Below are 27,735 nucleotides of genomic sequence, written 5' to 3'. Positions count from 1 at the left end.
TCAGTTCCTTTATCTTGAAAACATAAATAAACCATCGACCACATTATTTGACTCATGAAATGATATTTATAGTATTTAAAACGATCATCTTGTTGTAACCTTTAAAAATAATGGACATTTAGCTGTTTTTGATATACATTTTGCCTTCTTTAAAAGATAAGAAACTCCTCAAGGGCAAGTACTATTGTTTATTTACTGCTGTGTTTCTTTCAAATGTAGTACTATAGCTAATTATTTCTCAATTCCAATGTGAGATGACCCACCTCATCATAATTATAATAATCATTACAATGCCAATAATAATCAGGCACTTACTATGTGCCAGACATTGTGCTCTCACATGGTTTTTCTAAGCCTCCCAGTGATCTGGTCAGGTCCCTATTATTATACTTATTTTATAGAATAAACGAAGGCCCAGGGAATGGTACCCACTTTTCTAAGGACATTAATTACTTTCTAATAGAGCCGGGTTTCAAATTTATTTCAATCTAACTCTAAAGCTCATTCCATTTCTACTAAAATAGGCTTCCAGAAGCCATCTTAGAAGAAAAGTCTAGACCGGGCACAGTGGTTCAAGCCTGTAATCCTAACACTTTGGGAGACCAAGGGGCAAGGATCACTTGAGCCCAGAAGCTCAAGACCAGCCTAGGTAACAAAGTGAGACCCCATCTCTACAAAAAACTTTTTAAACAATCAGCAGGGTGTGGCGGCGGGCACCTGCAGTCCCAGCTACTCCGGAGGCTGAGGTAGGATGCTTGTGTAAGCCCAGGAATGACAGGTTTCAGTAAGCTGTGGTTGTGCCACTGCACTCTGTCCCCCTGGGTGACAGAGATCTTGTCTAAAAAAAGTCCACATTTCTGCCGGGCGAGGTGGCTCACGCCTGTAATCCCAGCATTTTGGGAGGCCGAGGCAGGGGGATCACAAAGTGAGGAGATCGAGACCATCCTGGCTAACACGGTGAAACCCCGTCTCTCCTAAAAATACAAAAAAATTATTCGGGCATGGTGGCACATGCCTGTAGTCCCAGCTACTCAGGTGGCTGAGGTAGGAGAATGGTGTGAACCTGGGAGGCGGAGCTTGCAGTGAGCCGAGATTGTGCCACTGCACTCCAGCCTGGGTGACAGAGCAATACTCCGTCTAAAAAAAAAAAAAAAAAAAAAAAAAAAGGCCACATTTCTATCCCTCTTGATTAAAAAGATAACAACAAAAAGCCTTCATGAAATAAATCAGATATTCCCTATATGGGTAAGCAGTACAAATACATAAAAGCTCCAGTGAAGAGCTAAGAGCAAAGGACCATGAACAATAACCATGAACAACATGAGCCCCAAAACAGAAATGACGCTCAAGTGAGGGCAGGTGTCCCAGATGGCACCACAAGAACAAAAGCCTGACATCTCTGACCAGCACAGAAAATGTTTAGCAAAAGGAAGGAAGAACAGTGACAAAGTGCTCCAAATAAAGAAAATTCATGAAAAATACTAATTACAGAGGAAAAGGTGCTTTTGATACACTTTTAAGTCAATTTCATTCAACACCTTTGAAAATAGAGTGGAAGAAACCAAAATGTACTGGAAGTACTGAGGTACCTTCACAGCATCCTCAGATTGGAGACCATAAAATAACCAACATCAGGTAAGACACATGACAAGTTAGGGGCTATGGGGACAAAAGATATGATCCCAGTTCTACATTTCATTTTCTACTAGTGAGAATAGATTCAAAGTCAAACGCCATAGGATGGAACGTGGGAAGAAGCGGCTGGAATTTGTGCCAAAGCTGCTACATAAACAGATAAAAATTCCAGGAGATCCTAAGTTTATGATTTTGCTCCAGGGGTTCAAATCATGGAACTCCTACTGCAAGGACAAGAATTTTTTTGTAAAGAGAAACTGCAAAACACATTCAAGATACCTCTGTACAACTACTGAAATCCTAAGTATATACAAGTTTTTTCTATAATAGAAAAGTTACAGATTTAAAGCTTCAGCTCAATTTAGATAAATCATAAATACTACAGATATGAATACTTTTTAACAGTAAATCTAATATACAATATAAATTTAAAATGGAAAGATAAACCAAATACATAATATTTGACCAACTAAAACATTTGCATGAATAAGAAAAAACATCTTTAAGAAATTCACTGAATCCATAACCAAGTGCCATTATGTGAAACCTTTTTCTGACATATGTGGGAAACATGTCATGTCCCATCTGTACCAGCCCCTGAACTCCAGCCATGATTTCCAAAACAGGAGTGGAGGGAAGTAAGTACCCAGTCCTCCTCATCTACTACCTCTTTAAAGTCACAGAAAGCAGAATGTCTTTAGAGCTACATAAAGAGAAATCTGAATGCTGGTTGTAACGCTTGCTAATTTTATGACAAGTTACCTGGCCACCTCGACGCTTAGCTTCCTGATCTAATAAATGAGCATAAGGGATGCAACACCAATGTCTGTTACACAAGATTTACTGGGATTATGGATGTATTAGAAAATATCAGAAAGAGACTAGTACAGGGCCTATCCTCCTAGTACTGGGCAAGTGTGTGCTCCAAAATAGTTCCCTACTCTAGGCACCTAGAGGAGGTAGAGCTAATTAACGCAGTGTCTTTTGTATGGTAACTAAGGGAGATTAGATAGGATGTGGGCAAATATTAAGTAGCCAATTTTTCTGGATTCTGCTCCTCTTGGTGGACAGAAAACTTCCAGAGACCAAGAGATATGACAGACAATATGGCTTATCTCCACTTTCTAAGGCTTAATTATATATTAAAAGCTTGGACATGCATTGTTTTAATAATAGTTTTGATGACATAGCATCAGAAACAAACGTATCAGTAAACATTATCAATCATGTGTATTATCAATCAACATCATAATGCACTGATAAGAAAAAACATAATGAGACATATCCAGATTCCTTTTTTATGATATCCCTATCCAGGGTTCAGGAGTCCCAGAGAGTAAGGCACGACTGAGAGGGAAGAGGGGAAGGGGTCATTGGTGGATGGTGCTTATATCTCTTTCAAGACGATTTTATTTACCAAGTCTGACCAGGGTATAAACTTTTGAGTTATAAACATAGTAGTCAATATCAATAATGAATGATTCTTAAATGATTCCGGCTGCTCCTCAAGCAGCCATTCCACCTCCTGCACAGAGAACAGCCATGTGATTCATGAGCACAGCCCCATCTTCCTCGTCATTGGTCAAACGATTGGTTCAGGGATGATGCAAGCCAATCTGTGCCTGGCATTCCCCTGGTTCCAGTGGTTGATTCTGCAGAATACAGGTGACGTAAGGTGGACTAATCAAAGTCATATCTAAAACTGTCAGAGGTTTGGTGAAGTCCTTTTAGATGGCAAATAACCTCACGTGATGCCTTAGACATTTTTGCTGAGAGACCCAAGGAAAATCACAGCCCAAGATAGACCATTAACGTGAGCATATAAATGGACTCAATGCATTGAAGACAGGCAATTCTTCCTCATGAGAGGGTGTCCTAAGCTCCGTGGGATGTTCAGCCCCACCTGTAAGTATCAGGAGCATGCCCTGGTAATCCCAGCAATCCAAAAGTAACTCCACATGTTTCCAAATGTCACTTGCCTGGGAACTTTCTTCTTCACCTCTGAGAACTATCACTAACTCTAGTATTCCCTAACTTCAGCAAACCAACCAACCTGTCCTCACGCCTTCCTGCAGTTACTACTCTGTTTTTCTGCATAGAAATTTTTATTGAGAATTGGTCTCTATTTCTTTATTTTATACTCTTCTGTGAGCCAATACTTGAAGACTGCTCTTGGTAAAGCAATGAGTTCTACACTTCTAATCCTGTCATCACATTTCTGTTCTTATCAGGTTGACCTTCCAGGAACATTGAATATAGCTGGCTTCTGTTCTCATCATCCTTTCTTCTCTTGGCACCTGGGAGTGCACCCTTCTGGTTTCACCTTCGAAAAGGACATACTCTTGTAGCTTCCTCTTCTGGATTCTCTCCCTTTATTGGCCCTGCAGATTTTGAAGTATCCCAGCAGTCTGAATCTGTGTAGTCTCCTAGGTGACCTCCTCTAATCCCATGACTGTAATGCAATGGATATGTCATCAACTCCCAAACCCTTATTTCCAGACTTGCCATCTCCCTGGGCCTTTATTCTCTTTCTCTTTCTCTCTCTTCTTTCTTCCTTCCTTCCTTCCTTCCTTTCCTTCCTTCCTTCCCTTGTTTCCTTCCTTCCTTTCCTTCCTTCCTTTCCTTCCTTCCTTCCGTCCTTCCTTCCATCCTTCCTTCCCTCCCTCCCTGCTTCCTTCCTTCTTCCCTCCCTCCCTCCCTCCCTGCCTCCTTCCTCCCTTCCCTTCCCTTCCCTTCTCTCTTTCCCTCTTTCTTTCTGGAGTCTTATTCTGTCTCCCACTCTGGAGTGCAGTGGTGTGATCTCAGCTCACTGCAACCTCCGCCTCGCAGGTTCAAGCAATTCTCCTGCCTCATACTCCAGAGTAGCTGGGATTCCAGGTGCCCACCACCACACCCAGCAAATTTTGTATTTTTAGTAGAGAAGAGGATTCCTCGTGTTGGCCAGGCTGGTGTTGAACTCCTGACCTCAGGTGATCAACTCGTCTCAGCCTCCCAAAGCGCTTGGATTACAGGCGTGAGCCACCGTGCCTGGCCCTCACTGGAACTTCAGATAATTGCATCTACTAGCATTTGATACCTACATGGATGTTCAGTAGATAAATAAAATGAACATTCTCCTCCTACATCTGTCTTAGTGCTTTGCCTTATTCCTACCCTCTTTGATCCATCAATAAATTTTGTTAACGATAGTCCTTCATTTCTAACCTAATCTCATCTACAGCAATCTATTTCCCTACCCAATAATTAGGGGTGGAATACAAATCTCTAGAACTGCATCTTTGGACTCATAGCTCAATGTTAAGTGACCTTGCATGTGCAATTTCATCTTCATTGGGTTATAAGGATCTGCGTTATTACTAACTACAAGCATTTTTATAGCTAGTTTTTAAAATGTTTGTTACTTTTGTTTTATATTTTATTATTTTTATTTTTATTACTATTACCTGCATACTCATTCAGCACTTGAGTATACGCTGTATGATACCATCCTCTAATAGCTTGTTTCATAATTCTTGATTCCTGTCTTTGAAGTTCTTTGTGACAGGAAGCCTCATTTCATCTCCCCACTTTATGTGTAAAGGACTTTTGCCTTTTGTAATGAATTATTAAAATGCTATCGGATCAACCCTCCTGCAAAAAACCACTATAAAATTGGGACTTCACTAAAGAAAGCAGATTCTTGAAAGGCCATAGAAGAGTGAACCAAAAAAATGAAGATTTCTAGTCGGGGGTCCACATCAGGAGGAGTACAGTTACGTAAAGGGAGTGCCCGTTCTCACAACTTTAGGCTTGAAGCCAGGTGCAGTCTGTGGACATGGCATGTGAGGCAGCAGGCACTTTGGTGGCAAAGCCACAGTTTTTCTGGGTGAAGAAGCAAAATACCAAGACTGGGACACCTGCCTCTGAGGAGACCAGAAGAAAATGACTCAGAAAGAGAAACTCAAATTCCTGTCTACCCACGTCTCTAGCTAATCCCTGAAGGATGAAGGTGCATATCAGACTCAACGTTGCTCAGCTAAAGGAAAGATGTGCTCAAGGAGGTGGAGTATAATGCCTCCGTGACTGTAACTCCCCCGTGAAGTAAATGCCCCTGTGAATGTAACACCCCCGTGAATGTAAACGCCTCTGTGAATGTAAACGCCCCCTGTGATTGTAACACCCTCGTGAATGTAAACGCCCCTGTGAATGTGAACGCCCCTGTGAATGTAAACGTCTCTGTGAATGTAAACACCTCTCTGAATGTAAATGCCCTTGTGAATGTAAACCCTCCTGCGATTGTAACGCCCCTGATTGTAACGCCCCTGTGAATGTAAACTGTGGAATCTGCACACAGTATCTTCCTCCCAAAGAATACAGCATAGAAAGGGGAACAAAAACAACCTCACAGTGGAGAAACCTGAAAGGCGCTACCTCAGCCAGGTAAGCAAGGTCAACATCAACAGTGGTAAGTCATCTTGATCATGTTTACCCTTGACACAATGTGATGAGACAGGCTATTTATCTCTGTGGGCTTTCTCTGAAAAACACATAACCCATCTAATCTTCAGGAAAACATTGGACAAAACGCAGTTGAGGGACATTGTAAAAACACCTGGCCAGCACTCCGCAAAACTTTCAAGGTCATCCAAAACAAGAAAAGTCTTTAGAAACTGTTAGAGTCTAAGAGTCTAAGGAGATGAGTAAACGCAATGCGGTAGCCTGGATAGAATCCTGGAAAAGAAAAGAGACATTTGGTAAAACTAAGAATATCCAAATACAGTTTGAATTTTAGTTAATAAGAATGTATCAGCATTCGTTCATTAATGATAACAAACGTAGTATAACAATGTAAGATGTCAAAAATAGGGAAACTGGGTGTGAGGTACATGGGAACTCCCTGTACTATTTTTGCATCTTTTTCTGTAAAATGAAAACTGTTCTAAAATAAATGTTTATTTAAAAAAAAAAAAAAGATCTGGATGGAGATCAGACTTGCTACCCAAAGAACAGATTTTCTTTTCAAGATCAACCAAAATAAATGTCTTCCAAAACAAACAAAGAACCAAGAGTCACTGGAGAAAAAATTACAGAATTCAGTGTCTCCAGTCATTACATTTATATAATATCTGGGATATAATTTTAAAAGTATCTAACATTTCAAAGAATGATGAAAGTATACCATTCTCAGGAGAAAAGAAAATCAAGTGAGACAAAACCCTGAAATGACTCTAATTTTGAAACTAGGAGACAAAATTTTAAAGTAGTTAGTAGTATTACTGTCCTTATGGAGAAAAAAAAAAATATTTTTTTGCAATGAATGGAAAGATACGACAGATAATCAGAGAAATAGAAATTATAAAAAAAAAAAAAATTCAGGCTGGGCGTGGTGGCTCACGCCTAGCAATTTTTTGGGAGGCCAATGTGGGCAGATCACTTGAGCCCAGGAGTTTGAGATTAACCTGAGCAATACAGTGAGACCCTATCTATATTTAAAAAAAAAAAAGACAGAGAGAGGGAATGGAATGGAAATTCTAGAACTAAAACTACAATTGTCTGGAATAAAAATCTGTTAAATAAATTTAATACCCAAATGGAGATTAAAGAGGAAACGTTAGTGAAGAATAAATAATTGCTTTTAAATGAATAGATGTTAGGGACATATTAGATAATATCAAATGATCTAATATATATGTCATTGGAGTCACAAAGAAAAATTGAAAGAATCAGGCAGAAAAATTATTAAAAAAATAATGCCCTCAAATTTTAATATGTGATGAAATAAGCAACTTTACATATTCAAGATCTTCAACAAACGTCAAGCAGGATAAACATGAACGTGCTTGTGTCAAGGCAAATCATAGCAGAGTCAAACTATGGAAAGCCAAAGATAAGGAACAAGCTTTGAAAACAACAAGAAAACTTTGTCAGTCACATACAGGGTTAAAATGACGTAATGAATGGTTAACTTGTGGTCAGAAACAACGGAGGCCAGAAGTGACGGCACAACATTCCAGTTCAGGAAGAAAACACAAAGCAAAAGACGCTTGTCAGTGCAGAAACTTATATCCAGTGAAAATATCTTTTTAAAATGAGGACAAAATAAAAATACTTTAAGATGAAATAAAATTAAGATAATTTATCACAAGCAGACTCATACTACAAGAAATATCAAATAAACTCTTCAGACTGAAGTGAAATGGTACAAGACAGAGATTCAAATCCACAAGAAACAGTAAAAGTATCATAAATGCTAAATACAGAAGATAATTAGGTAGGAATTTTTTGCTTTATTCAACATAATTTATTTAATGCAGATGACTGGGTGAAGCAAAAATTATATTCCACGTGGAGTTTAGAACATATAGGTATAACATGTATGCCAGTTATAGCATAATAGGTGGGGGGTAAATATGAGTCTTTTATTTATTTTATGAAGTGGAGCAAAATTAACAATGAAGGGACTAAGAAGTTCAGGATAGACATTATATTTCTTATAGTAAAAATCAAAATGAATAAAAATATTGACCCAAAAAGCAAATAAAAGTCATAATGGAATTCCAAAAAATATTGAAATAATCCCCCAAAAGGGCAGGAGATAATGAAGAATGGAAGAAAAATAGAGAGGTAGATAGAAAAATACAATAAACTGGTGACCAGAACTCACCACATCAATAATTACATGAAATTGTAATAAAGTAAACACTCCAATTAAAAGGCAGGGACTACGTGGACAAAACAAAGTGGGTCCAGCTATACTGTGTCTACAGGGCTGCATTTTAGATATAAAGACACAAATGGTTTCAAAATAAATGAGTAAAAAGAAACATGCCAAGCAAAATGTAATTGTAAGAAGGCAGGGGTGACAATATTATTCATATCACATAAAACAGATTCAAAGGCAAAACTAGTTTGAAAAACAAAAAGAGAGAAACTTAAGACTATGCTGCTACCACCTGAAAAGGTGGATTACAAGACTCAAGAATCACAGCCCAAGTCTTCCCACTCCTTCCCTCCTTGAGGTGGGAGAGGTGCCCAGTACTGCATTGGACCAGACTGGGAATGTCAAGGTCTCCCGCCATTTCCAGGTTCCCCGGCTGGAAACAGAATGAGGGCTTCTTACCCTCCTCAGGGAGTAAGAGACCCGGGTCTTAGAAAATAGCAACTGCTGAAGACATCGTCCATAGCCTCAAGGCAACAGCTTTGGTTCTTTGACAAGGGTGTATCTGCAGTAGAATTCCCTCTGCTCTCTTTTTTCCCCTCTCTCTCTCCCCAACTCACTCTTTTTTTTTATTCTTTAATTAATTCTTCCACTTTGAAAATTATTTAGTAGAAATTACATTAAGGGAGACGGAGAATGAAAGGTAGGAAAAATGCAACTGAAAATCTGTATAATGAGATGTGTACACTGTGGCGAAGACCATGGACTTTAGAACCCTTCGTGTGGGTTCACAGACTAGCTCTGTCCCATCCTAACCAACTGTGTAAGCATGTCACACAGTTTCTGTCCCTCAGTTTATTGCCAACAGAACAGGCAATAATAATAGTATCTGGCCAGGTGTGGTGGCTTCCACCTATAATCCCAGAAGTTTGGGAGGCTGAGGTGGGCAGATCACCTGAGGTCAGGAGTTCGAGACCAGTCTGGCCCACATGGTGAAACTCCATCTCTAACTAAAAATATCAAAATTAGCTGGGCGTGGTAGCACATGCCTGTAATCTCAGCTACTCAGGAGGCTGAGACAGGAGAATCACATGAACCCAGGAGGTGGAGGTTGTAGTGACCGAGATCGTGCCATTGCACTCCAGCCTGGGCAACAAGAGTGAGACTGTCTCCAAAAAAAAACAAAAAAGATGAGAAAGTAGACATAATAATAAGGGCAAAACTCTTTGGGGAAGGAGATGAGAAAGAAAGGAGACGAAAGACTGGATGATACGTAGAGAGGGTTTGTGTCTTCTAAGGTATATCTTCTCAGTGTACCCTAGCAATAATAATAATAATAATAATAATAATAATAGTATCTACCTCCTAAAGTTGTTGTGAGAATTTAATAAATCAATATAGGAAAGGTATTTAGAAGAGTGCCTAGGCACATTCTAAGTTTCAACAACTATTGGCTCTTACTTCAGGTCCAACATATGGTGTAAAAATTATTGTAATTATCACGTCAATTGTGCCATATTAATGTTTAGTTTTAAAAACGTGCCATTTATTTTCTTTAAATAAGAAAAGTGTTCCCGATGGAGTTCTATTCCACTACACTTTATAGTAAACTGTAATTGGTCTAAAGTGACGTTAGTATACTGATAATGATATCTTCTGTTTAAATAGAGCTCTCAATTTTCAAAGTGCTTTTACAGACATTATCTCAGTTAATCTTCACAACAGCACTGAAAGATAATTGGGAAACCATTTACTATTCCTATTTTTAAAATAAAGAAACAGATGCACAAAGAATAAAAGTGGCTTGCCCAAAATTCAGAAGGATAGGAGCAGGAAAAAGAATCTTGAGTCCTGAACTCCCTCCTCTGTGTCAGTGGCTTCCACACTGGACTGTATGTTACCCTGAGGGTATATGGGACTTGCCAAGGGAAAGTTCTCCTATTCCTCACACACCATTCCTTCAAACAGATACGTCTGAAAACACATTTATGGCTGACGTTTCATGATAGATCATTTTGTCCCAGCTTCCCTTCAAAAGCAACATTCTCCCACTTCACAAAAGAAAGGAATACACTCAATCTCCCCCACGGTGGCTCTGGTGCCGCAACACAGGGTGGTAAAGAAGAACGCCTTGAACTACTGGGAACAGGGAGCCTCTTTTAACCAAAGCCCCATTAACTCACAGTAGAGCTGTATTTCTTTCAGAGTAAGGTAAAGGTTGGCATTAGGAACGATGTATTTTTTAGCCATTTCGGACTGTGTTATCAGCACGTGGGTTGGGTTAGGTTGTTATAAATACAGATACATAGTAAAGAGGGACAAGAGAGACGGTGATGTTCATTTAACTCTCCTAGCACTTCTGCCCCTTGGTATTGCCAAAGAAGTAATTCCTCCTCAGGGAAGATCTCAGAAGATCAGAGCTAAGATTGTTGTTTCTAATACTGAAGATGACGGCACCTTATATCACTCAGAAGACAAACTGCTGGCAAAGTTCCATTTCTTACCTAACCATCCATCTGTCCATCTGCCCATTCATCCACACATCCACGTAGCCAGTCATTCACCCATCCATCCACCTACCTCTATAGTATAGTTATGCTTCAGTAAATGATGGAAATACATTTTGAGAAATGCATCCTTAGGCAATTTTATCATTGTGCAAACATCATGGTGTGTATTTATGCAAACTTAGATTATATAGCCTATTACACACCTAGGCTATATAATATAGTCTATTGCCCCAAGGCTACAAACTTGTACAGCATGCTACTGCACTGAATACTGTAGGCAATTTTAATACAGTAGTGTTTGTGTCTCTGAGCATCGCAAAGGTACAGGAAAATTATGGTACTACAATCTTAAGGGAACACCATCATATATGTGGTCCATCATTGACTGAAATGTTGTTATGTGGTGTTTGACAGATATAAGATGGCTATGTGGGCCCATTTTTTCCTGAAAAATTAACTCTTAATGGCTGTCTAATTTGATACAGAAGATTGGTTTTACATCAGGTGGTCACTCTCCACAAATGGAATACGCAACTCCAAGGCTTTGATTTAAAAAATGTTAAATAATTTTATTATAAATATTGTATTGGCAAAAGTGTATTAAACTGAAGAGTATTTCAATTTTTCCCAATGTTTCAAAATTTATCAGATTTAACAGAACGCATCTAAATGATAAAACGGCAAGAAAAATTAATAGTGAGTTAAAAAACTTAATAAAATATATTTGATAAATTTCCTAGAAATTTAATAGGTGATTGTCTCTACATGATTTTTTTCCAAGTAATTAGCTTCAAATTCTGTATTTTCAACAAAATTAAAGACAGACTCAATTGGGTTATAAATTAATAGATCACTGGAGTAATTTTAACAAATATTACTAACAAATTTTTGTTAAAAGTTTGAAGACATTAAAAGAATGAAGTTGCTGTAATAAAATTTCTTCTTTTCCCATAAACTTATTAGTTAGAACATGGGCTTACACCAATAACAATGAAAAGGAAGAACAAAATGATGCTGAATGTATTTCATTCCAGCAATAAGTAATATTCATCTACAGACAGGTTACCATGCATAAAAATAAGCCCATTCATCTAATTAAGGGGTTTATTTCTAATATTTTTATGCTTAGTAATTATTTGTCAAAAATACCAAGAAATCATTCACCCAAATATATATTTATATTTTTAAGTGATTTGTGTACTAAAAATAGCATGATATATCACAATTCATTCGAAATTAATACTAAGGCTTATGGTACAAGGGAATTTAAAAATACCTCATAAACTTTAATTCTTTTACATGTTGTTGTTGCAAAGATATACTTCAGGATGATGCATAAAGATACTAAAAAAAAAAAATAGTTGATTCTTGTTATTTTCTATAGCCTATAGTTGTAGTCTGTAAAGTCACCATGAACAGTAAACTGCTGAATACTAAAGCATTGTTCCTAGGGAAAAATACAGGATTAGGTTCCTTTGAGCCTCTGGTTACAACATTTTCATCCACCAGTCAACACATAACCTTGTTTTATGTGTATTTCTGTTTAAAGACAGCTTATTTATTACATATTATTGATTCATTAACATTGCACTCATAGCCAATATCACTATAACTCACGCCTTAGCTAAGTTTCTATAATGTGTATTTCTCCATAATGGACATCACCACCTACTTAAACTCAGGAACACTAGCCAGCACTTCAGCACTATGTTTGGGGCCATTTCAAACAGTGAAATCACCAATAAAAAGCACCAAAATGTGAAAAAGATGACACTATATAGACCTCAAAAAGGGCATTTGTTTCCAGTATGAAAGCTGAAACAAGAAAGCAGAACACTCAACCTCAACTGGGAACATGCTTATTGAGCAACTCAAATCTTCAAAACTCTGCCATTTCTGTGAATGACCTTAAAAGCTTCAGTACTGATTTTAGGGCAAGGAATAAATTTTACCATGTTGGTGAATTTGCAAATATGGAACCCATGAATAATGAAGATTAATTATATTACATTGGGATAAAGTTATGCAGGAAAGTAGAATAGAAATCAAAAAGTTTGTAAAAAAGAAACTATAAAATTTCAGAGTATTAAAAATCATCTCTTACATATATTATTAGCAAGATGATAGCGAAGGACAAATCATCATTTTTGACGTCCCCCTGAAAATATTTTAAAAATGATGCAATTGCTTTATAATTTAACCTCAATATTTATCATCTGACCATACTGCAACTACTTAAACCTTTAATAAAATTTTTATGTCAATTTAAAAATATGCAAGGAAGTACATGGTTTCTCAAGGTGTTTTATAGTACATATGAGCAAAATAATTTCAAGATTACTAACTTTAGAAATAGAAGCTAAAATCACAATGAGGCTCATTAATACGAACAAAGAAATAAAAACTACACCAAACCCCAAACTGAAGAGTCAGGTATTGAAACCAGTCATTGAGTGATGCAGACACAAACTCTGGGGCTCACACTGTAATGAGTGTGTTGTGTTTGTCTGTCTTATTAATCACAGAGGAAGTATTTTTTATAAATATTGCTTTGCTCATTTTTATATAGACAATTTTCAAACAATCTTATATTTCTCAGTTGCTTCAATCAAAAAGAGGTTTGTGGTCGGGTGTGGTGGCTCACGTCTGTAATCCCAGTACTCTGGGAGGCTAAGGTGGGCAGATCACTTGAGGTCAGCAGTTAGAAACCAGACTGGCCAACATGACAAAACCCCGTCTCTAATAAAAACACAAAAATTAGGCCGGGTGTGGTGGCTCATGCCTGTAATCCAAGCTCTTTGGGAGATGGAGGTGGGTGGATCACGAGGTCAGGAGTTTGAGACCAGTCTGGCCAACATGGTGAAACTCACTCTTTACTAAAATTACAAAAATTAGCCAGGTGTGGTGGTGCGCATCTGTAATCCCCAGCTACTTATGAGGCTGAGAGACAGGAAGAATTACTTGAACCCAGGAAGTGGAGGTTGCAGTGAGCCGAGATCGCTCCACTGCACTCTAGCCTGAGTGACAGAGTGAGACTCTATCTCAAAAACAAAAAACAAACAAACAACAAAAAAAAAAACATGGGCATAGTTGTACGTGCCTGTAATCCCAGCTACTCAGGCGTCTGAGACAGGAGGTGGGGGTTGCAGTAAGCCGAGATTGCACCACTGCCCTCCAGTCTGGGCAATCAGAGCGAGACTATATCTCAAAAAAATAAAAAGTAAAAAAAAAAAATAGAGGTTTGGAAGAATATCTAAGAAAATTATTTCCTCAGACAGGAGCATTACTTTAAGGAAAAGATAGTACTATGTAAATCTATTCCACTGTTAAACATTTCCAATGCAAGTCTTTCCCTCCCAGAGACGGGATAACTTGCTGGCTCTGTGAGTAAAATCATTAGCCCCAGCTTTTTGTTGCTTTTTTTTTTTTTTTTTTGGCAGCTTGTAACTTTACCTCTATTTTTTTTTAATATGCATAAATTTTCCATGTAACAATGGGGTAAATTTATTTCACTAATTTTAGGATAAAGAAAATGAATAAATTTAAATGACTTATACACTGAGTAAAAGAAGAGGAAGAAATAAATGTTTTTGTTTTGTTTTTAAGACAGAGTCTCACTCTGTCGTTAAGGCTGGAGTGCAGTGGCATGATATCGGCTCACTGTGTGCAACCTCTGCCTCCCGGGCTCAAGGCATTCTCCTGCCCCAGCCTCCCGAGTAGCTGGGACTACAGGCGTGTGCCACCACACCTGGCTAATTTTTGTATTTTTAGTAGAGATGGGTTTCGCCTTGTTGGCCAGGTGGGTCTTGAGCTCCTGACCTTAGGTGATCCACCCTCCTTGGCCTCCCAAAGTTCTGGGATTACAGGCATGAGCCACCACACCTGGCCAGAAATAAATGTTTTTATTGTGAGCCATCAGAAATTACTGATGCATGCTTTAAAAATACTGAAGCAGATACAGTCCAAAGGCAGCATCATATTACTGTAGAGATAATACATGGAATGCACTTGGAAGAGTGTGCATAGTAAGAACTTATTAGATAGATAATGGCACTCCCCTGAACTGAATTTAAAAGTTATAAATAAATACATAATTTTTAAAATCCAAAAAAGATGATGGTACTAATATTAGTATAAGAAATTACCAGTGGCCGGGCGCGGTGGCTCAAGCCTGTAATCCCAGCACTTTGGGAGGCCAAGACGGGTGGATCACAAGGTCAGGAGATCGAGACCATCCTGGCTAACACGGTGAAACCCCGCCTCTACTAAAAATACAAAAACTAGCTGGGCGAAGTGGCGGGCGCCTGTGGTCCCAGCTACTTGGGAGGCTGAGGCAGGAGAATGGCGTAAACCCGGAAGGCGGAACTTGCAGTGAGCTGAGATCCGGCCACTGCACTCCAGTCCGGGTGACAGAGCGAGACTCTGCCTCAAAAAAAAGAAAAAAAAAAAAAAAAAAAAAAAAAAAAAAAAAAGAAAAAAAAAGAAATTACCAGCTTATATTAACTTAGGATAAATTATTAATTAATACTTAATGAAACTGTCAGTCAAAGCAAATCTTTGGCCCACAGATCAAAATTCACAAAACAATTTTATCCTTAAACTTTAAATACAAAATTACATTTATGATCGTATTTTTAACTTCTCAGCAAAGATTTAAGCCAGTGGCAAATACAGAGGCTCTTAAGTCAGACTACCTCACTTTAAATGTCTGCTTCTCAACTTTCTTGCTTTAATATCCTCAAAAGTAAAAATACCGTTCACATCTATCTTACGAAGTATGAAATGTCTGACTACATGTAAAATTCTTAGATTAATGCATAGTATATAGTAAGCACTCAGTAAATGTTAGCAGCTACTACTAAACAATAAAAACTAGCCACATTTTCAAAAATGATTCGGAACTTTCTAGTAATCACCAACATTACATTCTGAAGCTCTATTTGGAAATATTTGTTAACATCTTCTCTTAAAATCTCTATAGATAGGGAGAAGTTGGAATCTCACACACTGCAGGAGGGAATGTAAAATGCTGCGGCCACTTTGGAAAACAGTCCAGCAGTCCCTCAAATGCTCAAACCTAGAGTTATCACATGATCCCGCAATTCTCCTCCTAGGGTATATACTTGATAGAAATGAAAAATGCGTCCAAATAAAAACTTGCACATGAATGTCCCTATCAGCATTATTAGTAATAGCCAAAAAGTGGAAACCACCCAAATGCCCATCAATTGACCAATGGATATATGCATGTGTTTGTTGCATCCATACATTGGAATATTACCCAGCAACGAAAAAGGATGACGTGCTGGTTCATACCACAACCTGGATGAACCTTGAAAACACTGTACTCGGTGAAAGAAGTCAGTCATAAGAGATCACATGTTGTACGATTCCACTGATATTCAATGTCCAGAGCTGGCAAATCTATAGACACAGAGAGTGCATTAGTGATTGCCTAAGGTGGTGATGGAGAGTGTTTGGGGAGAAACAGGAGTTACTGCTAAAGGGAAGGGCGTATCTTTTGGGAGTGATGAAAATCTAAATTGATTGTGGTGATGGTTACAAAACTCTGTGAATATACTAACAAACATCGAATTTTAGACTTTAAATGGGTGAATTTTATAGTATGTGAATTATATATTAGTAAAACTGTATCTTCCCCACTGTCTTTATCTCCCTAAAATAAAACCAACCACATCTCTGTAGACCCATCACTTATTAAAGCATTTGGCAAAACACTGTGACTTAGTACTTTTGGGATAAGCGAGTGAATGAATGTGCACTCACTCCACTTTCAATGTTTTCTTCCCCTATTTTCACCTATTAGAGAAAACTGTAATCTTGAGAAGAAACTTATAAAATTTACAACATCATCTTTCGCATTTAGGTTTTGTTTATATAACGTGACAAAGATTTTCTGTTAAATATCTCACAGTTGCTGTACTTAGAAGTGCTTTAGGAACCTGAAATAGTACTAACAGTATGAAAAAAGTAGACTTATACTTCATCCTTTAATATAGAAAATATAATTTGCTCAAATTACTCACACTGTTCTAATTTCCATATGCTCTAAAGTATGAGTAAGATTTAGACCTAATTGCTGGTGACATTAAAATTCATTCAATTCTTACTGTCAACAAATAGTTACTGAATAAGTAACTATTTGCTAGGCACAGTGTTAGAAAGTGATATTACAAAAATGAGTAACACAACCTGGGGACAGAGATATTACAACAGAATTATGTACAAGAATATGATGCATGCTGTATTAGGGTTTGTACCATGCGTACCACACCAAATGTTTTAAGAATGAAGAAAAGAGGCCGGACGTGGTGACTTATGCCTGTAATCCCAGCACTTTAGGAGGCTAAGGCAGGCGGATCACCTGAGGTCAGGAGTTCGAGTCTGACCAACATGGCAAAACCCCATCTCTACTAAAAATATAAAAACTAGCTGGACATGGTGGCATGCACCTGTAATACCAGCTACTCAGGAGGCTGAGGCAGGAGAATCACTTGAACCTGGGAGGTGGAGGTTGCAGTGAACTGAGATTGTGCCACTGCACTCTAGCCTGGGAACAGAGTGAAAGTGTCTCCAAAAAAAAGAAAAGACCAGCACTTTGGGAGGCCAAAGTGGGCAGATCACTTGAGGTCAAGAGTTCAAGACCAGCCTGGCCAACATGGTGAAACCTCATCTCTATTAAAAATAGAAAAATTAGCCAGGTATGGTGATACGTCCCTGTAACCCCAGTTACTCAGGGGGCTGAGGCAGGAGAATCGCTTGAATCCGGGAGGTGGAGGTTGCAGTGAGCCAAGATCATGCCAGTGCACTGCAGCCTGGGTGGCAGGCTGAGACTTGCTCTAAAAAAAATGAAAAATAAAAAAAAAGAGAGAATGAAGAAGAGTGACTAAAAGCTGGAGTAGTCCAAAATATTTCAGAGATAAGGGAAAATGTAGGAACGATAGAGAAAAATAAGTAGAGGATTTCCAAGTAGAGATTTGTTTTTTATTGTTACAGGTTAAATACATAGTTTACTAATTACTGTTTTAGACAACAGCTGTGTATTTTCATTAGCCATGAGGTTGTCAGTATTATAGGATGGATGTATTTGCAGTAGTGAGCAGAGAGCAGGCAGAGCCTCGTATGACTGTGAGAACTCTGGAGCTGTCCCATGAGACTTTTTAAACTGGCTAAATTTTGTATTACACAAAAGGACAACATAAATAAGTCATCTTTCAATATTAAGACAACATGTTAAGTAATCAAAAATATCCTGGCTATCACAAAATTGAAAAGGAAAATTTCAAAATATCTACATGTTTATATTTTGAACTGAAAGATATTCTAAAAGTTGTTTCATGATTATGAACTGCACAAAGGAGGCCAATGTTTGGTTCACAAATGTGTGCTGGTAATGAGATGGGGCACCAGCTGAGTGGTTGTATATGGTTTCTCACAAAGGCATCTCAAGTTCAACCAGGTAAATTGGTAGAATTATCAGAAACATCAGACTCATTTCATTTCAACCTGGCTTTCATAACAAATTGTGTGTGTATGTGTGTGTGTGTGTATGGTGTGTCTACATGTGTGGATGTGTGTGGATATGTACAGCCTCCTCCAGTATAAACGTGAGGCTACATTCTTGGGTTAAGAGGGCTAATGTGTATCTTGCCTTCTCATCACCAGTTATCCTACAAGTCCATCCATAATGATAACTATATCCTTCAATAGATGGCTGCTTACTTCCCAAATTTTAACACTGAACAAAAATATTATGTGTCCACAAGATAATTTTAAGTCTATCTACTGGAACTGCAAAATTAGGGGTTGAATGAAAACCTTATTTAGTGCAGTATGTTTTAAATTCATCTTTGGCTAGGTGCAATGGCTCCTGCCTATAATCCTAATACTTTCGGAGGCCAAGGTGGCCAGATCACCTGAGGTCTGGAGTTAGAGACCAGCCTGGGAAACATGGCGAAATCCCATCTCTACTAAAAATACCAAACTTAGCCGGGTGTGGCAGTGGGCGCCTGTAAGCCCGGCTATTTGGGAGGTTGAGGTGGGAGGTTGCAGTGAGCTGATATCGCGCCACTGCATTCCCACCTGGGTGACGGAGTGAGACTCCATCTCAAAAATACAATTAAAAATTAAAAAAAAGAAAAACCTCGTCTTTGAGCATGTAAGTACTTGCTTTGATACAAAGGGTCTGCTTGAGTTTGTATTCAATCACTTAACTCTCCTTGTAGTTTCTTCCATTATTAAATGCTGAGAATGCTCCTAACCTATTGCAAATGATTACTTACCACAGAAATACAACCAAAATTACACTCAAGATGATTCCAAGCACAAAATTTTGCATTAAATCACTGTAATATTAACACTGTCTAATAAAAAACAAAACCTAAATCTTTCTGTTGGGAGATTATTCTCCATAGGTCTCCTGCCTTCTGTAATCTTACCTCACTACCTCTACGGTGGACTAGCTTTTCAAGGGGGTTTGTAGAGGAAGCATCCTTATAAGACAAAGGTAGTATCTCCCTTTGGACCAAAGGGCAGAAGTGCTTCCTGTCTGTAATAAAAGATTCGGGTTCCCTGAGCTCCGGGTTCCTCTCCTTTTAACCCAGCCTGCTGTGTGTGCAGGTGCCACTACACCTTGCCCTGTGGAAACTGGGGCCTGGAGATGTTGACAATGTGGCTACTGCTATGGTACAAGTAATAAACTATCCAGCTTCCTGAGCCAGGAATCTCATGTCTTGGGACCAATGTTTGGTTCACAAATGTGTGCTGTTAATTGGATTGGGCACCAGCTGAGTGATTGTATATTGTTTCTCACAAAGGCATGAGTTCAACATCAGCATCCATGAAACTGTGACCGGCCTGCAAGTCTCAGACACTTCACAGTTCCTGACACTGTCATTTCCTTGACTTAGGCATTACATTCTTACTCTCTGAGGTTTTTAAGTTGTTGTTATTTGGGGGGAACTTAATAAAGCACATTTTAAAAATAAAAATAAAGCTTAAACTGAAATCAAAATATGAGACTTTATTTTATTTTAAACAAAGACTGCCCTGACCTTTTTTTGAGATGAGATCACGAGGTAATGATTAAGCCTTGTAAATGCTTATACATAACAGGTACTTTCAACAAAAAATTCTAACAATTCTTGATGCTTTATATGCCAGCTTAGAATAAAGAAAGCATTGTTTTCCTTTTCACTTAAAAAATTTGCAGATGCTGATAAAAGGCGATTACTATTTTCTTACACTTTAATCCAAATTGAATATATCTCTATAAATGGGAATCAGGGATCTGCTATTACACAAAAATAGATGTCAGTATATTGAAAATTAAATAGATGAACTTTGCCACTGCTCTGTAACTAAGTGATAAAGATTTCATTCACTTTTCTAAGGTTTTAATCATTTATGATAACTTTTATTTTCTTAAAGAAAAATTGAACTTTGATTTTAAAAATTCTGAAGTTTTCCTGAAATATAGCACTAATATATAATGGAGCAAACTTTCAAAGTCACATCCTATTTAATTAGAAATTTGTCTACCAATGGCCGGGTGCAGTGGCTCACGCCTGTAATAGCAGCACTTTGGGAGGCCGAGGCGGGCGTATCACAACCTCAGGAGATGGAGACCATCCTGGCTAACACGGTGAAACCCCATCTCTACTAAAAATACAAAAAAAAATTAGTTGGGCATGGTGGCGGGTGCCTGTAGTCCCAGCTATTTGGGAGGCTGAGGCAGGAGAATGGTGTGAACCCAGGAGGTGGAGCTTGCAGTGAGTTGAGATCAAGCCACTGCACTCCAGCCTGGGCAATAGAGCGAGACTCCGTCTCAAAAAATAAACAAAAAAATTTAAAAAAGAAAGAAAGAAAAAGAAAAAGAAATTTGTCTACGAATATAAGTTTTAAGAGTCACCCTCTCCTCCTTCTTAATAAATGTTAATGTATTTGTTCCTCCGCTAAAAACACTAAGAAAATCAATAGCCATGGTGATCTCGTGGCTGCTGATGTGCTCAGGGCAAGCATCTATGTAACATAGCCTATTCTGCAACACCTCACCCAACAGAGAGGATGTTTACCTAAAAACTCCCTGAGCTTGTGACAACTTCTCCAACAATCATTTCAACATTTAAGCTCATTCCCAATTAATCAGTCTTGCCAAGCATCACTTCTGTAAACAATTTAAAGAAAAACCAGTGAAGTGGTCAAATCAACTATGTCCAAGCTTGTGTGCAACTCTAGGAAGGGGGTTAGCTTATCTCAACTAGTTCTTATATTACACCACTAAATTTAACATCTGATTTTTGTTGCTGTTTATACTATTACCCTTTATTTTACTTCAATTTTGGAACCTCAGTTTGTGGCCCACCTACAGAATAAACTTTCAGCTTTACCAAATTTTCTCTTCTTATGAGAGATGCATGGCACTTAATAGAGAGAACACTATTTTCAAGCTGCAATCTACTGTGGTGTTTTCATGTTAGACACAAATAGTGTCAGTGAAAATGTTGATCAAAGAAATGAAATTCTAATAGGATGTCAGAAGAAGCAGATTAAACAAACAACCTAGCTGTTCCAAAGACATCAAAATGCAAACTAATTCTTTTCTGGAGTTATTATTTAGCCAAATGTTGTAATTTCTTTAGAAATTTCAAGAAAGAATAGGAAGTGTTAATGTTAGTTTAATTATAGAAATAGTGTCAAGTGCTAATGGCAGGGAAGAAATTGAATGCTGACTTGATCTACACACAGTGACATGGACATTTAGAAAACATATGATAATTATATAATCCTGGCTAAACTCTTTGATAGGTTTCAGGTACCCCTGTAAATTTTCTAAAATTAAATTCAGGAGGGTGTATTGTGACATTTAAGAATTTAACAAAGTTATCTCAAGAACATCTCACTCACACTTTCATCTTATCTGCAACCCTTGAATATATGATGACTAATATACCTTAATATATTTTTGTGTATCAATATTTTTATTATGTTATTTCTTAAGACGACAACTCCAAAAAACAAAGTGTTGAAAGAAAATATCAGAACTACCAATATTTTTCTTTCCTTGACATACTTGCAGATATATATTTTCATGTTTATAACAGAAGTTAATAAAGAAACATGCCCACCTTATTATTTCTGGATTGATTGCAGAAACAGCTACTACCCTTTTTGATGATGTGGAAGTTTATGCATGTATTGAGGAATCAACAGCTGTGATAAATTACTTCAAGAAAAAAAACACTTTCCACTGCCTTTCTTTTTTCTTGCAACCTGTGTTATGGAGTGAAATGTACTTGGCCTTGTCTTCAGGAGGCAGAAGCAATCATGTGCAGAATAGGCTATTGTGCTAACATTTAATGTTAATCTATTCCCAGGCATTATATTATTGTTAACTTTGAATAGATGCTGACAAGTCTTGTTTTTGGAGGGAGGTGGGGCAGGGTATCATTCTGTCACCCAGGCTGAAGTGCAGTGGTGCCATCATGGCTCACTATGTTGCCCAGCCTGGTCTCATATGCCTGGACTCAAAGGATCCTCCTGCCTCGGCCTCACGAAGTGCTGGAATTATAGGCATGAGTCACCATGCCCATTTCACTTTTTTTTTTTTTTTTTTTTTTACTGTGCCATTGTTGCATCTGTTTCTACTGAAGAAGAAAACAGATACCACTATCCTCTTTGTTTTCCATTTATTTATTTTTTTCTTTTTAACACTACCCATTTATTAAAGGCTAGGTGGATTTGGGTAATTCATCACTGATAAGTAAGGTCACTAAGAGCACCTTTATGGATATATTATATATACCAGTTCCCTTGTTTCAATAAATAAGCCACTGGTAAGTCATCTCTCAGTTTTACCTCCAACTTCTAGAAGAAAAATAGGTCGAAAATATTAGCAAATCTGGTTAGGAAAAATACACTGAGCCCAACTATTATGATTCCCTGATTCTATTATTACGTTTATTTATCAGAATTATGAGTCTTTGCTAAAATGTTGACTTCTTACGGAAGGCCTCTCAATAATGCTGTTTAAAAATCACACGTAATCAATCCCTTCACTTGGCACACCCTAACCTCTTTCCCTTCTTCCTTTTTCTCCACAGCTTTCATAAATATCAAACACAATTAATCATGAAAATCAAGATTTATTTGTTTTGTTCCCTACTCTATACCCAATGTCTGGCACATACTAGCTGCTCAATAAATAAGAATGAATGTGTAGTATACCACGTGAAGTATAGGAGGTATTCATTCAAGCACTTATCATGCGCTCTCCTCAATTACTTAACATCAGTGTCTGCCCCCACTCCACCTGCTCCTCATCCAGCCTCCACTGAATGAGGAAACAGCACCATGAATGAATAGCTCATGATAAAAATTTAGGGGTCATCATCAGTGTATCCCTTTATCCCCATCATTGAGCCTTTGGTTCTATGTTCAAAATATTTATTAGATTTTTCTACCTCTCTCCATCTGCATTGTCGTGACCATTATCTCTCTTTTGAATCAAAGCAATACTCTCAGAACAGGACTCCCAAAGGCAGTCAGAGGAATCCCTTGACACAAGAAAAAACTCACGTCACTTCCTACTTTAAAGCCCTCAATGGCCTTCTGTTGTTCACAGGATAAAATCTACACTCCTTACTGCAGCCTACAGGGCTGCACGGCCTGACTCCTCCTTGTCCTCCAGCCTCAACCCCTTGTCATGCTCCCGCTATGCTGTCCACCATGCTCCCGCTACACCACCCGCTGTGCTCCTGCTACGCTGTGTCTGGAAGAAGCCAACCCCTTGCTGGATTTCAGGTCTTGGTACTTGTTGTTCCCTTTGCCTGGAGCACTCTTGCCTCCTGTCTTTCCATGGCTCATTCACAGCCTTTGGAGAGTATCTCAAATGCCAGCTGCACAGGTCTTCCTATGACTGACCACCCTAATTAAGCAGCCTCCCTAACCACTCTCTCATCACCTTGTTTACTGTTGCTGTGGTTCTTATTACCACTTTGTTAACTTACTCTTAGTAAAATGTAAGCCCCAACAGGACAGGGACTTTGCCTCTGTATATTCACAGGGACTAATAAAATACCTGGAACATGGAAATTGCTCCGTATATAACAACTGAATCAATAAATAGAACATTCTTCCTCACTTGGGTGGCATCCCTTGTCTCACTAATTAGAATGCCTGGCACAGAAGAGACATGCTACAAATGTTGAAGTGAATGAGAAAACTGAAATCTTTTGTTGTACTCTGAGTGGCACCCAGAAAGATTTTTGTTCATTAATATTTGCATATAATAACTGGACTGGGAGAAAAATGAAGTCTTTTGATTGACATTTCTTCAGGGTCTGTCCAGTACTGGAAAGATCATATGACAATTTGGCTTGTGAGCACAGAACAGAGGATATCATTTCTTAACTATTTAGTAATCCCCTATATAAGACACACACATTTCACCAAGGCATTTGGCAAAGTTTCTCATTATATCTTGTTTTTAACATGCACGAATGCAGATTGTATGGTAGCCCAGCAGATGGGTTTGGTACTAGAGAGCGGTTAGATGAACAGAGCTTAAGCATATTCAACAGGTCTTTCAATGCAGCAAATATTTCTTGAGCAGCTCTTGACAGACAAGTACTGAGCTTGAGGCTAGAGGAATAAAATAATTAAGTGTGGTCTCTTACCTAGATGGGTGCATAAGTCTTTCGGTAAAACATTTCAGATCTCTGCCCTGTACCACTGACACTATTTTTAAATTAATATATGGGATGAATATATACAGAATAATATGAGAATTTTAGGGGAAAAAACAGAAGAAATAAATAAATCAGGATCCAAGAGATGATAGCTATCTAAAAGGCTGGAATGAATTCTTTAAATGAAATTTAGCACAGATATGAAGTCCTACCACTGAGTCCAAAATAACTACATATTTACAAAATAGGGGCAATATGGAATATATCTACTCATAAACATTCCTTAGGGATTTTAATTTACAGAACTCTATAAAAATCTATTGCGATATAGTGACCACAGAAACCAATTTCACCTTCTGGTATATTTACAAGGAAGTAATCAGCCTGTGCTCAGACCACACTTAGACTATTGTGCTTGAAGGCACGCGCCACACTATAAGAAAACGTTCAGAGGAAGTGGTCAAGATGAAAACGAGGATGGGGGGTTGACAGAGGAAGTCATTCTACGAAAAAGGTACTTGCAGATGCATGTTTATAGCAGCACAGTTCGCAGTCGCAAAAATGTGGAACCAACCCAAATGCCCATCAATCAATGAATGGATAAAAAACTGTGATGTGATGTGATGTGATATATACACACACACACACACACACATGCACACATATACGCACACAAATACACAAATATACACACACACACACACACACACATATATATATATATATAATGGACTACTACTCAGCCATTAAAAGGAATGAGTTAATGGCATTTGCAGCAACCTGGATGGGAATGGAGACTATTATGCTAAGTGAAGCGACCCAGGAATGGAAAACCAAATATTGTATGTTCTCACTCTTAAGTCGGAGCTAAGCCATGAAGATGCAAAGGCATAAGAATGACACAATGGACTCAACAGGAAAGGATGGGAAGGGGGTGAGGGATAAAAGACTACAAATTGGGTTCAGGGTATACTGATTGGATGATGGGTGCACCAAAATCTCACAAATCACTACTAAAGAATTTACATAACCAAATACAATCTGTTCCCCCAAAACCTATGGAAATAAAAACTTTAAAAAAAGAAAGTGTGGGTGAATGGTAGAGAAGCGGGGAGCTAACTGTCCGTAAGTATTCAAAGAGCAGGTATGCAGAAGAAATAGTAAACCTGTTTCACATGATCCTAGGACACAGGACTAGGAAACTACATGAAGACAGATTTTGATTCACCATAAAAAGGCCTATCAGCACTGTCCTGAGAAAGTGAAGCATCTCGTGAGGAAGTCAGCTCTCTACCAATGACAGGTCTCCCATGGCCACTGGGACATCCTCTGGACAAAGGCATTAGACTCAGGACTTGAACGCTACATAGACAGCAGATTTCTAGACCCTATGTCCTTGGCATTTTATGATATAATGAAACGGGATCTAAAAAATTAGGAAGGATACATTTTCATTCATTCAACCAATGCTTGTTATGGCTAGGCATTGTTTTAGGCACCACAGACACAGCAGCTAACTTAGGCAAAGTAATCCCACCATTTTGGGAGGCCGAGGTGGGTAGATCATGAGGTCAGGAGTTCAAGACCAGCCTAGCCAACATAGTAAAACTCTGTCTCCAATAAAAGTACAACAATTAGCCGGGCATGGTGGCAGGTGCTACTTGGGAGGCAGAGGCAGGAGAATCGCTTGAACCCAGGAGGTGGAGGTTGCAGTGAGCCAAGATTGCATCACTGCACTCCAGCCTAGGCAACCCAGTGAAACTCTGTCTCAAAAAAAAGTATGCTTGTGAAGCATACACTCTAGATAGTTTGGGACAAAATGAAATACAAGCATAAAACACCGATCTTTGGGTTTGAGAGGATATTTGGTGCTAGTTTGAGGCAAAGCTACACCTGAGGCATTCACACTTTAATTTTGTTTATTTTATTTATTTTTAAATTTTATTTTTTTGAGATGGAGTCTCATTCTGTGGCCCAGGCTGGAGTGCAGTGGTGTAATCTCCGCTCACTGCAACCTCCACCTCCCAGTTTCAAGTCATTCTCCTGCCTCAGTCTCCTGAGTAACTGGTATTATAGGCGCTCACCACCACGCCTGACTAATTTCTGTATTTTTAGTAGAGATAGGGGTGGGGTGGTTTCACCGTGTTGGCCAGGCTGGTCTCAAACTCCTGACCTTAGGTGATCCACCAGCCTCGGCTACCCAAAGTGCTGGAATTACAGGCATGAGCCACCACGCCCAGCCCACACTTTATTTTTTATTGATTGATTGACAGAGTTTTGCTCGTCACCCAGACTGGAGTGCAGTGGCGCCATCTCAGCTCACCACAACATCCACCTCCCAGGTTCAAGCCATTCTCCTGCCTCAGCCTCCTGAGTAGCTGGGATTACAAGCACCTGACACTACACGTGGCTAATTTTTGTATTTTTAGTAGAGATGGGTTTTCACCATGTTGGCCAGGTTGGTCTCGAACTCCTGACCTCAAGTGATCCACCTGCCTCAGCCTTCCAAACTGCTGGGATTACAGGCATGAGCCACTGCGCCTGTAATTTTTAAGCTGGAAATTATCATAGACAGAACCATTTGTTACAATAACTGCACTAGACCTTTTGCCTTTATTCCTGCCATATGTTCTCCTTTCCTTTCTAACCTGCTGCTTCCACTTCTCACCACTGCCAGACAACTTACAATTAATTGCTTATACGGCAATTATTAATAAAATATATTTTGCCATTTACTAAACTATTAGATATGAATGTTTTCTCTTATGTCTGAGTTTTTACACATTAAAACTTTCTATAGTAAAAATTATAACAGTGTTCATTATTAGAATTCATAAATTATAAGGAAGTTTAAAAACTAAAGGATGTATATATTTCTGTTACTTTTACAGAATAATCTATGCATATGTCCAAATACAGATTTAGACATACATTATCCCAAATCTGGTAGTACTTTTATAGTTTTTCATTTTATTCTAGTACTAAAATTATTAGAACACTAGTCTTTTTGGAAGTGATTTTTAAAGTCCCCTAATTGGAATTGCAGCCATCTTTTTGGTCTGTCCTTAGAATGAAGAAGATCTAATAGCGCAATCATCATATGACACTTAATAAGCATTCTTGTTCAGCACCTGGTCCATAAGAACATTGAGAATAAATAATTTCCTGACATTCAGTCAGATTGATTGATGCACATCAAGTAAATGACACTAGGGAGTGCTTTGTGGATGGAATGGCTACATAA

General features: G+C 38.4%; 1 protein-coding gene across 5 annotated transcripts in view; it reads right to left on the bottom strand.

The window, feature by feature from the left end:
• PARK2 (parkin RBR E3 ubiquitin protein ligase) overlaps nt 1-27,735 on the bottom strand; it is a 1,410,476-nt gene that overhangs the window by 1,124,372 nt on the left and 258,369 nt on the right. The window contains exon 1 of one of the 5 annotated variants that reach the window (XM_011934978.1): nt 9,322-9,420. The exons of the other annotated variants lie outside the window; for them this stretch is intronic. The gene's annotated coding sequence lies outside the window, so the exon portion shown is untranslated. Of the gene's footprint in view, nt 1-9,321; nt 9,421-27,735 lie in introns of those variants that run through there. 5 annotated transcript variants of the gene reach the window in all.

The sequence above is a fragment of the Colobus angolensis genome, unplaced genomic scaffold (genome assembly GCF_000951035.1).
Source record: "Colobus angolensis palliatus isolate OR3802 unplaced genomic scaffold, Cang.pa_1.0 Scaffold14, whole genome shotgun sequence".
Lineage (NCBI taxonomy): Eukaryota > Metazoa > Chordata > Mammalia > Primates > Cercopithecidae > Colobus > Colobus angolensis.
Note: the sequence above shows the minus strand (reverse complement) of the source record. Positions and strands in the feature narration are given on the sequence as shown.